General features: G+C 42.9%; 1 protein-coding gene across 6 annotated transcripts in view; it reads right to left on the bottom strand.

Moving 5' to 3' along the window:
* TIAM1 (TIAM Rac1 associated GEF 1) overlaps nucleotides 1-15,219 on the bottom strand; it is a 378,364-nt gene that overhangs the window by 136,356 nt on the left and 226,789 nt on the right. For all 6 annotated transcript variants that reach the window (XM_077878962.1, XM_077878965.1, XM_077878964.1 and 3 more), the window contains one exon: nucleotides 6,685-6,867. The gene's annotated coding sequence lies outside the window, so the exon portion shown is untranslated. The remainder of the gene's footprint in view (nucleotides 1-6,684; nucleotides 6,868-15,219) is intronic.

Genomic DNA, 15,219 nt, shown 5'->3' on the forward strand with positions numbered 1-15,219 from the left:
GACCTGGGATCGAGTCCCACGTCGGGCTCCCGGCATGGAGCCTGCTTCTCCCTCTGCCTGTGTCTCTGCCTCTCTCTCTCTCTCTCTCTCATGAATAAATAAATAAAATCTTAAAAAAAAAAAAAAAAAACAACCATCACTTCCTTATGTAGCATGGTAGTGTTCCAAATAACTTGCACCTTCAGGGAACACTCAGCAGTAGTGGTATTAGAGCAGGAGGTACAGGGAGCAAGATTTTATCACAAGAACAACCCTCAGTATTTTTACATCCAGTCTGACTTCTCATACTTTCTTCTCATAGGTCTAAGTTCTGGCTACCCTAGCCTGCCCCAGGGCCTTTGCCCATGCTCTTCTTGCTGCCTGCAACCCTCCTTCACAAATACCCTCACTCATGTTTCAGTTCGTTCTGATGTTGACTCAAATATCGCCTTCTCAGGGCGACCTCTCCTGGCATCTCTCCCCAAAAATAACAGCTGCTCCCTGCAGAGCTCAATCCTTACCCCATCCTCCTCGTTTTTCTTTTCTTCCTTAGCATGTATCACCCCTGTAACAGACAACTTATTTCACCTACGTAACTTTTTATTCTCTAGCCTTCCCCATGGAACCTAAGCTTCAGAAGGCCTAAAAAGTTTTGCTTGTCTTATTTATTGCTGTATGCTCTGTGCCCAGAACACTGCCTGAAAGGTAAAAGGTGTTCGGTGGAAAAATACTGAATGAATGAATGAATGAATGAGTGAATGAATGAACGAATGATAAAATCAACTTTCATCTAAAATGCAGAAATGCATACAATTCCAATAAAATGTGGATGAGAATGTTACCACGATGCAGGTTAGGAAACAGTACCACAATGTGGACTACAGAAAAAACACATTAGACTTATACAGGCCAGCCTCTTCCATTTGGTGCCTCGAGGACTCGCTGGTCTCCCAACTTTCCCATCGCTCCCCAGGTCCCTCCCACCAGAAAATCTGTGCATATGCCTCATCCCAGACCTTCAACCCTGCTCCACTGTGCTCCCCATCTCCTATTACCTAGCCAAAGAATGAAGGCCTAGCCTCATTTCCCTTAATTCCTGCCCTCCATTTTTTGGGGAGCTGTTCCTGCAGAGGTTAGGGAAGAATTCAGAGCTGGGAGGGTGCCCCTCCCCAAGGTCTAGGTAAAAAGCACAGACACGATCAGCCTCAGATGACTCAGACAAAATGGAAGCAAGGGAGACAGGGTGACACAATGCAATGGGCAGGGGATCTTCTGACAGTAGTATAGGGTCAGAAAATCAAGATTCTCAAGGCCAGAGCTCAAGGACACTAGAGGGAGTGTGATTTTTTCTAACACCACAATCTTTCTCTTAAAATGATCCATTAAACTTTTCAGGTAATCACTGTAAATTCCTTTAAATCCACCACGTTAAATACTCAGTGAGGAAGTGTAAAGGTATCCTAAGGAACTTTATCAGTAGGTACCACCATTAGGTTCATGCATTCATCAGGTAAGTGGTCATTTCTCAAGGACTGATTTTTTCAATTTATTAGCCTGCCAAAATTTTAACTATACATATGCAAAAAATGTTTTTATACATATAAGAAAATGTCAAATTCCTGGCTTTGATAGCTAACTATAATTACTTAAGAGGCAACCATTAGGGGAAATTAGGTAAAGGGTATACTTCCTCTGTACAATTTCTTGTGAAACTGTAATTATTTCAAAATTTGAAAGACAAAACCATAACTAACTGAAATCTTCTGGTTAAGTAAAATATTTGTTTAAAAGTGAGAGTTCTTCGGGGGCACCTGGGTGGCTCAGTCGGGTTCAGTGTCTGACTCTTGATTTCGACTTGGGCCATGATCTCAGGGTGGTGAGACTGAGCCCCATGTTGAGCTCCTCACTGGGCATGGAGCCTGCCCGAGATGCTCTCTCTCCCCGTCCACCGTGCGTCCCTATGCTCTCTCTCCCTCAATGAAATGAAATGAAATGAATGAAATGAAATGAAATAATAATGAGAGTTCTTCAGAATGAAACGTTTTAAAATCTGCTTTTACAGTTGAAAGCCATCTAAAACATTCTAATATAGTTTCAACAAATTAGGCAATAAAAAAAATGAGCATGCATTGGGGTGCCTGAGTGGCTCAGTGGGTTGAGCATCCCACTCTTGATTTCAGCCCAGGTCATGATCTCAGAGTCATGGGATCGAGCCCCACATCAGATTCCCTGCTGAGTGATTCTCTCTCTCTCTCCCTCTCCCCCTCCCCCCATTTGTGTGTGCACAATGCTCTCTAATATAAAAATAAATCTTTAAAAAGAAATAAGCATGCACCGAGCATTATCTAGCATCTATTATCAGGAAATACAAAGCACACACAGACCGTGGCCCAGAGGGAGATTAAACAGAGAGGTAGAGTTGATTAACTGGGGACAGCGCTTCTGTCTTAATAAAGTATGAACAGAACTGAATTGCCAACAGCTAATGCCAGCCAAGATGGAATAAGGCCCTAGGACTGACCTTTCCCTCGCTGATAAAAACTAAAAACTTGGGATCAAAGAAAAAAGCAACTACCCAAAGACTCCAAAGTGTAAGCATAAGCATGTGAGTAGTAGAGTCAGTCAAAACCTGAGGAAGCCACTCATACAAGAATGAGTTTCCTAGGTTTTCTCTCTAGACTTACCATGGAAGGTGCGCACCCAGTAAACCTCTGACACAGGCAAGCAAAAATTCCCAAGACACACCCTGTTGTTCTGGCCAAAGAACCAAGAAACCCAAAGAGTGAGGGGGATCCCACAGGAAGAGAAGTGGCAAAGCAAATCCACTAATGCTGTGCATTTATCGACAGAACTCCCAGGCTTACCCCTCAGATGCACATGCCTCGGTCTGACCCAAAGGCAGAGGCTTTGAGAAATGAATTATTATAAAAACCACAGTCTACCTCCCAGGCTAACAGCCAAGTGGCACGTGTGTGAGACAAATCCAAAGATGCATAGCAAAGACTCTGTGAAACTGAACTGACCGTGGAGCCACCACCCACCAAAGGGGAAACCAAACTGGTAATCTGAACCTAGCCGAGTTGACTACGGGCTAAAACAGCAAAAAAGGAAACCCAACATTTTCCAGATGACTTTAACAGGACCTAGTGTGTCCCAATATAATACTTAACATGCCCACAATGTATTCTAAAGAACCAAGAAATTCTAAGCAGTTCTCAAGAGAAAAGACAATCCCTCAATATCAGTCCTAAAGGGACCCAGATGTTGGAAGGAATATCAAGCAAGGACTTTTTATTTTTTTAATATTTTATTTATTTATTCACAAGAGACACAGAGAGAGAGGCAGAGACATAGGCAGGCATAGATGTGGGACTCAATCCCAGGACCCCGGGATCATGACCTGAGCTGAAGGCAGATGCTCAACATTGAGCCTCCCACGTGCCCCTCAAAGACTTTTAAAGCAGCTATTACATGGTTGAAACTGCAGTCCAGTGTGTTCTGGGACTCAATATGATAGGAGATGTATGCAAAACACACCCAAATTCATCAATGAAGTGGAGAAAAAAATCTTCTGTATTAAAATGTTTTTCTTTGGGTGGCTGGGTGGCTCAGTCGGTTAAACAACTGACTTGATTTTTGGCTCAGGTCATTTATTTCAGGGTTATGGGATGGTCCCTGTGTTTAGCTCCACACTGAGCATGGAGCCTGCTTAAGATTCTCTCTCCCTTCTCTCTCTCTCCCTCTGCCCCTTCCCTACTGCTTGAGCATGGGCACATGCACTCTGTCTTTCTCTCTCTTTCTCATAAATAGATAAATAGATGATAGATAGATAGATAGATAGATAGATAGATAGATAGATAAATGTTTTTCTTCGGAAATTTCCTCTTCAAAAACTAAACCAAAATAAAGCAGCTATTATAACTATGCTGAGTAAGGGTAAACATCCGAAATAAATGAAAAACATAACTGCATGTAATGTCTATGCAAAATCATTATAAATGTCAATTATTATATATGAGTAGAGAAACAGAACACAAATAAAAAAGAAAGGTAAAACTTGTGTGTTCCAAGATATATCACGCAAGTTGCGATTCTTATCACACTAATGTTACGTCTTCTCCGTTTTACATGAGGAAATATTCCAGTTAATAGAAAATCACCCCACAGCCAAGGTCTCTGGGCAGAAAGCAGTAAGGAAAAATACTACTGTAACTTCAGATTGTTCAGGAGGGGGAAAAGGGAGAGAAAGAAGATACGAAAGGTAACTGGAAATAATCTCATTACTTTGAGAACTAAGGAGCCTGTAATAATATTTCTACGGTACAGGATGTCAAATTCCCTAGATGAGACCAACAGTTCAAGCAGTACCCCAAATAGACAGCAGAGTGACCCATCCCTTCTGTGAAGAATGGGAAGGCTAGACGAAATCAAAGCCCAGCCCTATGGGTCAGCCTGCCGAGGCTTGGCCTGGTCAGAAGTAGATAATCAAAAAAGATAATTCTAACAACAACAACAAAAAAAGTAATTCTCTTGTAGGGTCAAACATCACTGGAGCAAAACTCTTCTTATCCTCAGAAGTAAAAATTTACATTTGAGATGCACATCCAAGAAAATGGTTTTGAGCAGGTTAAAATTTTCCTTTAAGAATATTAATGTTGGGCAGCTTGGGTGGCTCAGCGGTTTAGCGCTGCCTTCAGCCCAGGGCCTGATCCTGGAGACCAGGGATCGAGTCCTATGTCGAGATCCCTGCATGGAGCCTGCTTCTCCCTCTGCCTGTGTCTCTGCCTCTCTCTCTGTCTCTGTCTCTGTCTCTCTAGAATAAATAAAGTCTTAAAAAAAAAAGAATATTAGAATATTAATGTCACTTTCTCTCTCTTTCTCTCTCATACACACACACACACACACACACACACACACACACACACACGCCAGACCTGTATAATAATTTTAAAGGCAACTATTCTGAATAGAGTGATTGTGGGTAATTTCAATTCTCAAAAAATTATACTTTTTTTTTGTATTTTCAAAAGTTTCTGCACTAAACCTGTAATTCATTTTAAGGAAAGAAAAATAAATAAAACATGTTAACATGTTTGAAGTCCCTGGGTTTTTTGGATAATTGAAGAGAGTGAGGATGTGGGCACTATGCTGACAGCTACAACAAACGACACCAAACCCAAACTCAAAACAGATGGCTGGGAAAAATTACCTAAGGTAAAGAAAATACTATCTAGCTTGGATATAATCACGCTTTCTCTATATTCCAACAGCACTTTGCTTGACCTCTTCACATGGTGTCTGCAGCACAGTTATTTCTACACTGACACACTTGTCTTGCTTTGTATGGACCCCCTCCCCATCTTTTTATGATTGCTCAGTGGCAAGGACCATGCTTTACACATCCCTGTCTTGGTCACCTAAATATACTAACACCTTAACACAGCTCTCCTCAATGGGAGTGATCATCACGCAGACCACCTCTTAACAAGCGTTCTTCAAATATATAAAACATTAGAGCTCATTAGCAGGCCCAAGATGACCCAATTCATATCATATTTCAAAAGGGAACTACTAAAGCAAGGTTTCTCAGTCATCGGTAAGGACATTGTGAAACCCAAGCACAAGGCAGTTAATGATGCATATAAATGATAATTATTAATAATATAATTTTGCACTCCCCTGAGGTATTTAAAAACTTATTAAAATAAACATAATGATCACCCTTCTATGACTTGAAAACAGACCTCCAAATTTGCAGGAGAAAGGATGAAATGTATTTATTTCAAAGTTAAATTTGAAGCGAAAATCACAAGACAACAGATTGCAAATTTAAAATTAGCTTCTAGTGGGAGGTCTTGGTTTCAAGCCTGTTTTTTCTCTACTGGAGGCTGAGCTTGAAGACAGGGGTGGGGTAGGGGGTGGGGGGGGGAGCTAAGATTAAACTGAGACAAAGTTCTGAAAGTTTTTGCTAAATCTTCACAAACCCATGAAAAGTGTTTTGCCAAGTCACACGCAAACACCCTTCACACAAGAGACTAAACAGGAAAGTTTTGCAACAAATAAAAGATGATCTTTGATTTAGAAAGATGATTATTTTGACTGTATTTATTTTGCTTTTTAAAGATTATCTAAACCAGAAACAAAATCTATCATTGTTCTGAAGTGAAGATTTTACAGCTAGGTTTGTCGTTTTCAAACATAATCCAATCTAAAGATGGTGAGCTCAGGGATAAATTTAAAAGACCCTGAGGGCAATTCACAGGGGGGGGGGTAGATTTCATAGGTACTGGCTTTTTCTTTCTTTCTTTCTTTTTTTTCTTAAGGTTTAATGCTAATGCTTTTGAATTCTTAGATGGGTGTAACCCTAATCCAAAGAAGTGGTTCCAAATTCTTTTTCCCACGAGCTACATGCAACAAGGCAATTCCAATGACGCGAAAATGTATCTGTCCCACCACTTTGGGAGTATTTCCAGGAATTCATGCAGACGCAGATAGGATCAAAAATACATATACGGGGCACCTGGGTGGCTCAGTGGTTGAGCATCTGTCTTTGGCTCAGGTTGTGGACCCCGGGTCCTGGGATTGAGTCCTGCATCAGGCCCCCCATGGGGAGCCTGCTTCTCCCTCTGCCTGTGTCTCTGCCTCTCTCTGTGTGTCTCTCATGAATAAATAAACTCTTAAAAAAAAATACATATACAAACCTACCTTACAAGGCAACAGTGGTTCCCAGCCCAACTTGCCCGAAGAGCACTGTGGCATTTAGATACTGAGATTGGAAATGGTGTCCAGATGAACAGCGGCAGGGACCGGGTAGAGGAATCAGTCAGCACCTGCCCCTCGGGGAGGCCATCGTGGTGTCATCGGAGTCTACGAGGATGTGCCAAAAACCTGCAGAGGACGGAAAAGGGAAAGGAATTGGTCAGCCAGAACACAGAAGATGGGCCTTTTCGATGGAGCTCACTCTCCTCCATTCTCCAACATCCGTTCTGTGTGCGATACCACCCCCCGGAATCAAATGGTGCAACAGTGAGCAACAGGTATGAAGACCAGGCATCATCAGACATATAAATAAGCATAAGCGTAACTATATTTATGGTAAGAAACAGCCCTAAGGGGCTCCTGGGTGGCTCAGTGATTCAGCATCTGCCTTCTGCTCAGGTTGTGACCTTGGGGTCCTGGGATCAAGTCCCACATTGGGCTCCCCACAGGGCGCCTGCTTCTCCCTCTGCCTGTGTCTCTGCCTCTCTCTGTGTGTCTCTCATGAATGAATAAATAAAATTTAAAAAAAAGAAAGAAAGAAAGGGGAAAAAAGGAAAGAAAGAAATAGCCCTATAAACAAAGTTATCATTCTCCCCTATTTCTATGGAGAAAAGTATTAGATAACAGAAGCAAGTTCCTATGGAATTATTTCCACGGCTCCCTCTTCCATCTTCCAAAGGCCTCAAGGAACAGAGATAATAAATAAAAGGAAACAGGGAAATCTCAGTTACTATCAAAGCGGAGCTACGTTGATGACAAAAGTTGAAGAAAATGTCAAAAGGCAGTAAAACAAAAGACCAAGGACACAGACCTCACCGTGGACACGTTTACAGCTGGCCAGCACTGGGGCCACTCATGAAAAATATGTACAGAAAAGAATTTAGTGAAATATCTCAACTGTTATTTAACACAGGAGATAAACTGACAAGGGCGGCCTGTGATCAAGCAGTATGAATGATTTTTTTTTTTTTAAGGGGGAGAAAAAAAGCCTGCCTTCTGAGATGAAATTGCAAATCCTAGAGTCCAAGGGCTCCTTGGGGTGGCTACACCTTATCACCCTCCTCCTGGTCATCCCTGGGGGGGGGGGGGGGTTCCCGCTGCTGCTCCCAGCAAGGCGAGAACCCGAAGTGCCAAACACTTTGAGCAGGAACACGGAGGGAGAAAACTCCCTACTCCGTGGAAGGCAGCCACCCAGAGGGGGGAAGTAAATAAATGCACGCTTCCACAGAGGACAGAACAATCAGCCAACTTGCAGCTCTTCCTTATCTCGGAAAATGTGCTATTTAACCTGAAGTGGGTGACTCAACGCTTGCCAGGAAGGGAGCCCAAGTCCCCAGCAATACCCCATTATTACCCTACAATGCGTGCCCTTTCCATAATTCCCCCCATTGCTAGCTTGTTCTCTCTCTTTTCCTAGGCATCCTCCTGAAGCTGTTCTCTGTAAATTTTCAAATTTTCAAAGCAGTTCCTGAATTGCCTAGGAACTGGCAGAAATTAATAAGCAACAGCCCATTTATATTGAAATGGACTCATTACGGTGCCAGCTGCCAATAATTTGCAAGGCGGGATTCTTGCTGGCAAATGGGGGCCTGCGGGCGGCTGCCCTTCCACCTGCGCCACAGAAGCTGATAATGCATTTTCTTCTACTTCAGAAAAAGTACATATTCTATCTACCAGAACTAAAATTTTTCTCTATCTGTATCTTTCTAATGCCTGAGTAGAAGAACGACGTGGGGAAGAAGGTAAGAGTTACAGGACATTATTCATAAAACATGCAGGAAAACAAAACTGAGTTGCACTGGGTCGAACTTTTGTCAGGTCTTGGTGGGGAAAAAATTGTCCCCTATGGCCCAGGCTGCGGAAATGACCCGTGATATGGCCCAATGAAGAGCCTCGTATAGGTTCTTTTGCAGTCGGCAGATATGCTATGGTTGTGATGTGCCAAGAAGTGCTCATTTTGCCTGTAGTGGCCTAGCTCCACCCTGGCCTGTAGACACCATGGCACCCTGAGAACGATTAGTACTCTTGAGTTTTCTTCGAGAACTGCAAAGGATTCCAGTTTCAACGGAAGGCAGCGATGCACCAAGTTCAGTGTTGGAGGTTTGAGCCTCAGCTCTATTGCATGCATCAGGTCAAGTGTTGGCCTCACCATCTACTTGCAGGGTGGTTTGGGGCAAACTCTAGATACCAGCCCTCTACAAACAGAATAGTTCCTAAACCACTGGTTACTACGATCACTAAATAAGATCATCTATGTTACGTCACTAGCTGAGGGCCTACCCCTTGGTCGGTTTGCAATAACATTAGCTATGATTCTACAATTACTTAATATTCATAAACTGAAAAAAAAAAAAAACACTGTAGAAGGGGACTGTTATATGGGCTTCCTTAAAACATCATGCCTAACTCACTGAATCTGGGTCTGTGTTAGAAGTTGGATGACACGAAATCACCTCAAATTTGTTGTGGGGCAAGGGTACCTGGGTGGCTCAGTGGCTGAGCATCTGCCTTTGGCTCAGGGCGTTATCCTGGGGTCCTGGGATCCAGTCCTGCATCGGGCTCCCTGCAGGGAGCCTGCTTCTCCCTCTGCCTATGTCTCTCATGAATAAATAAATAAATTCTTAAAATAAAACCTCATAAGAAGCATCCCATCATTTGAAGTCCTCGCCAGTTCTAGAAACCAAAGTAATTTAGAGAAAGGGGTATTGTACTTGGTCTCAAAATACTCAAGCTCGTGTACCAGGCTCTACGACTTATGTGACCTTGGGTGAGTAAATTATCTGTTGTGAAACTCAACAGGAAAAATGAAGATATAAGATTATCTCCACTACCAAACTACCTGAAAAGATGGTGCAAATACAGAGAATCAACCCGAAACATTATACAAACCATGTAATGCTACAAAAGTATGTTAATTAACTCTCTGTTCATGACTTAAGTGCCCCAAACTGCTTCATAATTCACAGATGAATTAATGAGAATCAGGAAGTTTCCCCTTACCTTGAATCTTAAAAGTGAGGAGCAGAGGGATGGGGGCTGTTAGAGGTCTTGAATCAAAATCCTGAACAAGCCAAATTCTGGAATATTTATTTCATACATAACAAGCACCAAAACAAAATTAGTTTTTAGTATTCATTCTTAATCTAAAACTCAGTATCAGATAGATGGATGGGTAAATGGATGGATAGATAAATGGATGGATCTTGGGCATTGAAAAATTTTACATAGTTCAGATATTAAAGAAAATTCACTGCTCATCTTCTTTACTAATTGTTTAACTATTACTTTATTCAACAAAGGACTCAGTAGTGAGTGACTTTCAAAAATACATAATCTAAGGGCACCTGGGTGGCTCAATCAGTTGAGTATCTAACTCTTGGTTTTGGCTCAGGTCATAATCTCAAAGTCATGAGACTAAGCCCCACATCAGTCTCCATGCTCAACACAGGGTCTGCTTGAGATTCTCTCTCCTTCTCCCTCCTCCTTTGCCCCTCCCCCTGCTCATGTGTGCACACATACTCTCTAAAATAAATAAATGAATAAAACCTCTTTTAAAAAGATATATTATCTGGGACACCTGGGTGGCTCAACAGTTGAGCACCTGCCCCTGGCTCAGGGCATGATCCCATGGACTCAGGATCGAGTCCCACATCAGGCTCCCTGCCTGGAGCCAGCTTCTCCCTCTGCCTATGTCTCTGCCTCTCTCTGTGTCTTTCATGAATAAATAAATAAAATATTTTAAAATATATATATATAATCTAAAATAGAAGAAATTACTATCCCCCAAAACTCAAAAGAAACCCAAAGGGTGATAGAGAGAAAATAAGGTAACCATGCACACCCTATTAAACTACACAGCTAGTGCCATTTACAGTAAGCACTGTAACAGCCAACTCAATTGGGAAAACATGGCAGTGGTAAAATTCACAATTCCAAATCAACTGCTCAGAGGAAGGATGAATATTCTTGGTGTTAAGATCAGATAGAAATTTCCCCTGTGGTCCTCTGAGGCCACTGTGATATGATAAGCAATGTTCTGGACCATATCCTTCCACATGGGCTCAGTGACACATTTCATATGGATCTTTGTTCTTGATAATTGATTTAAAAAGAAAATCACAAGTTGGTAACAGAAGTTCTGAAGAAGTAGGATACTGCTGAAGAGTAGAAAGGCTGCATAACCTTCCAGGAAATTCCCCTTAATCACTTCTTGCTCTCCACAGAGTCCTGAGGGTGGTAAGCTTAAGGCTTGTGCCCAGGTATAGCTGGGTCATGCTACCAGATGGCCAATCCCATCTGGCATGAGGGGAGGGTTGCACCAGGGGTGAGCTTGTCCACCTTGTATGAAAACTGGGACTATAGCACAAAGAGGAGGTACTATACCTTCCCTCCCAGGAGAACCAACCACATGACCACGCAAGGTAGGACCAGGATTCTTAGCACAGATGAACAAGCTATGATAGGAACTCCAAATTCCTACTCCCTAAAGCATGGATGACATGGCATTAGCCCAACCATGTTTTGAGACAGGTGAAACCAGACACCCAACTCAGCTGAACAAAATCCCTGGAAGTTCCCATGTTCAAGCACTGTACTTGTTTTGAGCAACGCTACTTCCTAGTAGATCCAAATGTATCTCAAGGTAACTGAGGAAACATGTTCATAGAATCCGTATTTTCAAGCCAGCTATAAGTCAAGAAATCTCTACTAAAATAATAACTTTAATTTTAGAACAGTGAATCTTTGGCAATACTTAACCAACAGGTTCGGCTGGGACAGACCGAATTACCATATTTCATAGGAGTAAAGTCAGTGTGTTTCAAAGTGAAGTAACATGTTCTACCCCGACTCAGCGCAATCTACCATTTATGGAATGCTTACTATCTCTCTGGCAGGGTGTCAGTGGCTTTAGGCCAAAATATTCTTCTAAGTTTCCCTCGGTTCTTGGTGTTTATTGTCTTGCAGCTACAGTTGGACACTGGCAACTGCCAATGCATACAACTCCAACATTGCACTACAAAGCTCCCTCCCAGCTCCGTCCAAGGGAGTTTGGAAATTGCCAGTCCCAGAGGGCTATGTTACACAGCTGGCCATCAAATCTCCCAAACACCACCCCCCCGCCCCAAGCCTGGCCCAACAAAGGCTCACATGAGGCCCAGCTTACTGAAATCAATTTAATAGCTTTTTCAGGACAGACCACGAGAACCACATAATTTCTCAAAAGTCTAAGTAGCCTCATTCCCACTAAGAAGCCATGAAGCTACTGAACACTTGAGAACTCCACCCAACAACACTCCAAGAGAAGTGACCCTGTGATGTTGACAGCCCACTCAGCTCTGGGCTCCTAGCTCCTAAATTCTCCATTTGAAGTTTGAGTCATGTCAAAAATAAAGCCCACCCATGTCACTGCAGGAGTGAATGGGACATTGGATTCCCAAAGAAAATGGAAGTGGAGCTGACCATGGTTAACTACTAATGCTGAAATCTGCCCTTCAGCATTACACCACATTGTGGCTTACCTTCATGGGGTGTTCCCAGGGAGAGAACCAGCTGCCCATGAGAGGACAGTGGGAGAGGACAGAATGCCATTGAAAGAGCTTCCATACCTCCCATGTGACATACCAGAGTGTACAATCCTTAAACTGCACCCCAGAATTATCATCCCCAAAACACATCAATGCCTTAGTAAGAAGAGATTTCAAACAGCATCTTTTCCAAAATGAAGTCACCCAGGTTCCTGTTTTCAGGCCGACTTGTCTCCTACTCCCACACCGGCTATAGAAGCCTTCCCAGACACAGGAAGAAGCTTCCGATCCCAAACCACTGGGGCAGATGAGTGATGGGTTAGGGCAGCTCCTCTTTCACAAAGATTACAGCTCCAGAGGAGGAATTTGGTTCTGGTTCTTTCTGGCTTTCCACCATACCTGCTGTTTATAGTGTGGAGACTGGAGACCAGGGAGTCTCCATTCTGAAGGACAGGGCCTTGAGTGAGCAGCTGAGCAGAAGGGCACTCTAAGAGCAGGGAGTATCAGACTCAGCAGCTGCTGTCCACCTCCAAGATTTTCTCCAGGCCCTCCCAGGGGACTGAGAGGCATTAAACAGCAACCTGCCATTTCCATGATGGTTTCCAACGCCTACAACCTGGCCTCTCCCTTCACCTGTTCTCTCGATGAGCAGCCAGGAGGGAAGTCTTCAACCTGAAATGTAATCGAGCTGTCAAGGGGTCTCCCCTTCTTCATCAGGAAGCAGAGTAAGATGTGGTCACCCTGGAGATTTGGTTCCGTTGGCCACTATTACAGGTACAATAGTTTCCTCACCCAGAGCTGCCTCTCCCACAGGAGGGCCACTCCGTGAGTCAGGGAAGAGCTCCCTGGGTGAGGTGTGGCAACTATGCCTGCCGGCAACAGGGGCTGGGATTGCCTTTGACACAGAGGAGGGAAAAAGGACCACAAACCCCTCTGGAGAGGTTACCAGGCTAGAGACCCCAAATACACACTCCTCATGCTCAAGCCTAAAGGACCCATCAGAAAGAATCACTCCCTCCAGCTGATACCTGTTCTTTGGTTCTGTTTCTGCTTCTGGCAGTATTCATGTCAGCGGAAGGCATGTATGGATGGTGAAATTCTCTAAGAGAAAACAGCTAAAGAGATTTTGGTAAATCAGATACTAAAGGATGGAGAGGAAGGAAGAGAAACTAAAAATCTTAAGTGTGTGTGTGTGAATATTAGATTAACAACATAATTCAGTAATCAAAACTCAATGAGCAAGTATGATAGCTGGAAACACAGCTGCCCTACATAAAAAGTGACACTATAATGGGTCCTGTGCAAAGCCACTGGTAAGGGGATATTAGGAACACTAATCCTGATACGTGTTTAGGTGGTAACAGAGAATTTTAAGCAAAGACTAAGGAAAACATTTTAGTGCAGCAAAGGGTCTTCTACTTGTGTCAAATAAGATGATTTGTAACAAAATTTTAAAGGAATTCCTCCCAAGGATTTTCAAAATGGGGTAGATTCTTTACCTGTAAGTCCCCACCTTCTAGAAAAGAAGAAACTAGTTTTGGTATCTGGGTGGCTCAGTCAGTTGAGTGTCCAACTCTTGGTTTTGGCTCAGGTCAGGATCTCAGGGTGGTGAGAATGAGCCCTAAGAGGGCTCCTTGCTCAGCTGGGAGTCTCTTTCTCTCCTCCTCTCTCCCTCTCCCTCTCCCCATCTCTACTCACTCTCCCTCTCTCTCAAATAAATACATAATTAAAAATAAATAAATAAAAATAAAAACGGGGGAAAAATAAATAAAAATGGGAGAAACTAGTGCTCACTCATGAAACAAGAGTGACAGGAAAAGGTTTCACAGGCCTAGCATCCCAAGGTAGTCCCAGGACACTCAGCCCAAAATGCTTCTTTACTCTGTCATTTGAAAGTAAAAAAGGCCTTTTAAAATGACCTCGATTTTTTATTTGCAAATCACTTCCAACTCTCTTGCAGTTATAAAATTAAGGCTACAAGCTCCAGCAGGTAAAACATGGTTCCTTATTTCACTGATTCTAAGAAACACATTTTTCACTTTGAACATCTCTGAAATTAAATGTACCTTACAGTCACAATACTGTAGGGTGGTTTCACTGGGGCCATTTTCTTTCTTAGTTTCTTTCTTAGTTAACTCAACCAACGTTTATTGATCACCTACTGTATGTTCAGGATAAGGAAAGAGACCATTTTCCTTATGATGCTCCAAGTCTGAGTAAATGATGATCACCTATCCAATCAGAGACAGGGCTGTAAAGGCTCATCTGGCATTGTCAGTAGTGAATGATAAAAAGAAATAGGTGAGGGGCACCTGGGGCACCTAGGTGGCTCAGTGGTTGAGCATCTGCCTTAGGCTCAGGTCATGATCCCGGGGTCCTGGGATCGAGTCTCACATCAGGCTCCACACAGGGAGCCTGCTTCTCCCTCTGCCTATGTCTCTGCCTCTCTCTCTCTGTGTCTCTCATGAATAAATAAATGAGAAGATCTTCATAAAAAGATGAAGGAGGAAGAGGAGAAGAAATAGGCTAATTCTGCCAGAAGAAGCTGTCATTTGGTCCTAATGGGCTAATATGATTGGCTTAGCTTGTGAGGATAGGAGGAAATAACCAATAACAGGAGGGAGTATGCAAAAAAAAAAAAAAAAAAAAAAAAAAAAAAAAAAGGAGAACTTTACAGAAAGAAAGCAAAGGCTCCCAGGGCTGAAAAAGCATCAGTCCAATGCTTTAGAGAGGTAGATGCATAGAAAGGAGCTGGAAATTGTAAGGCTAAAAAGACAAGTTGCGGCTATGGATGCTACACCAAGGAATCAGACAGTATGTGTGATGGACTATGTGATAGGAACTTATTAGCAGAGTTATACAATCAAACATGTTCTCCCCAGCCCACTCTGGCTAGCAGGGAAGAGAAGTGGAGGCTTCTTGCAACAAACCAATCAGGTGGTCACTGGCTGGAGAT

The sequence above is a fragment of the Canis aureus genome, chromosome 30 (genome assembly GCF_053574225.1).
Source record: "Canis aureus isolate CA01 chromosome 30, VMU_Caureus_v.1.0, whole genome shotgun sequence".
NCBI lineage: Eukaryota > Metazoa > Chordata > Mammalia > Carnivora > Canidae > Canis > Canis aureus.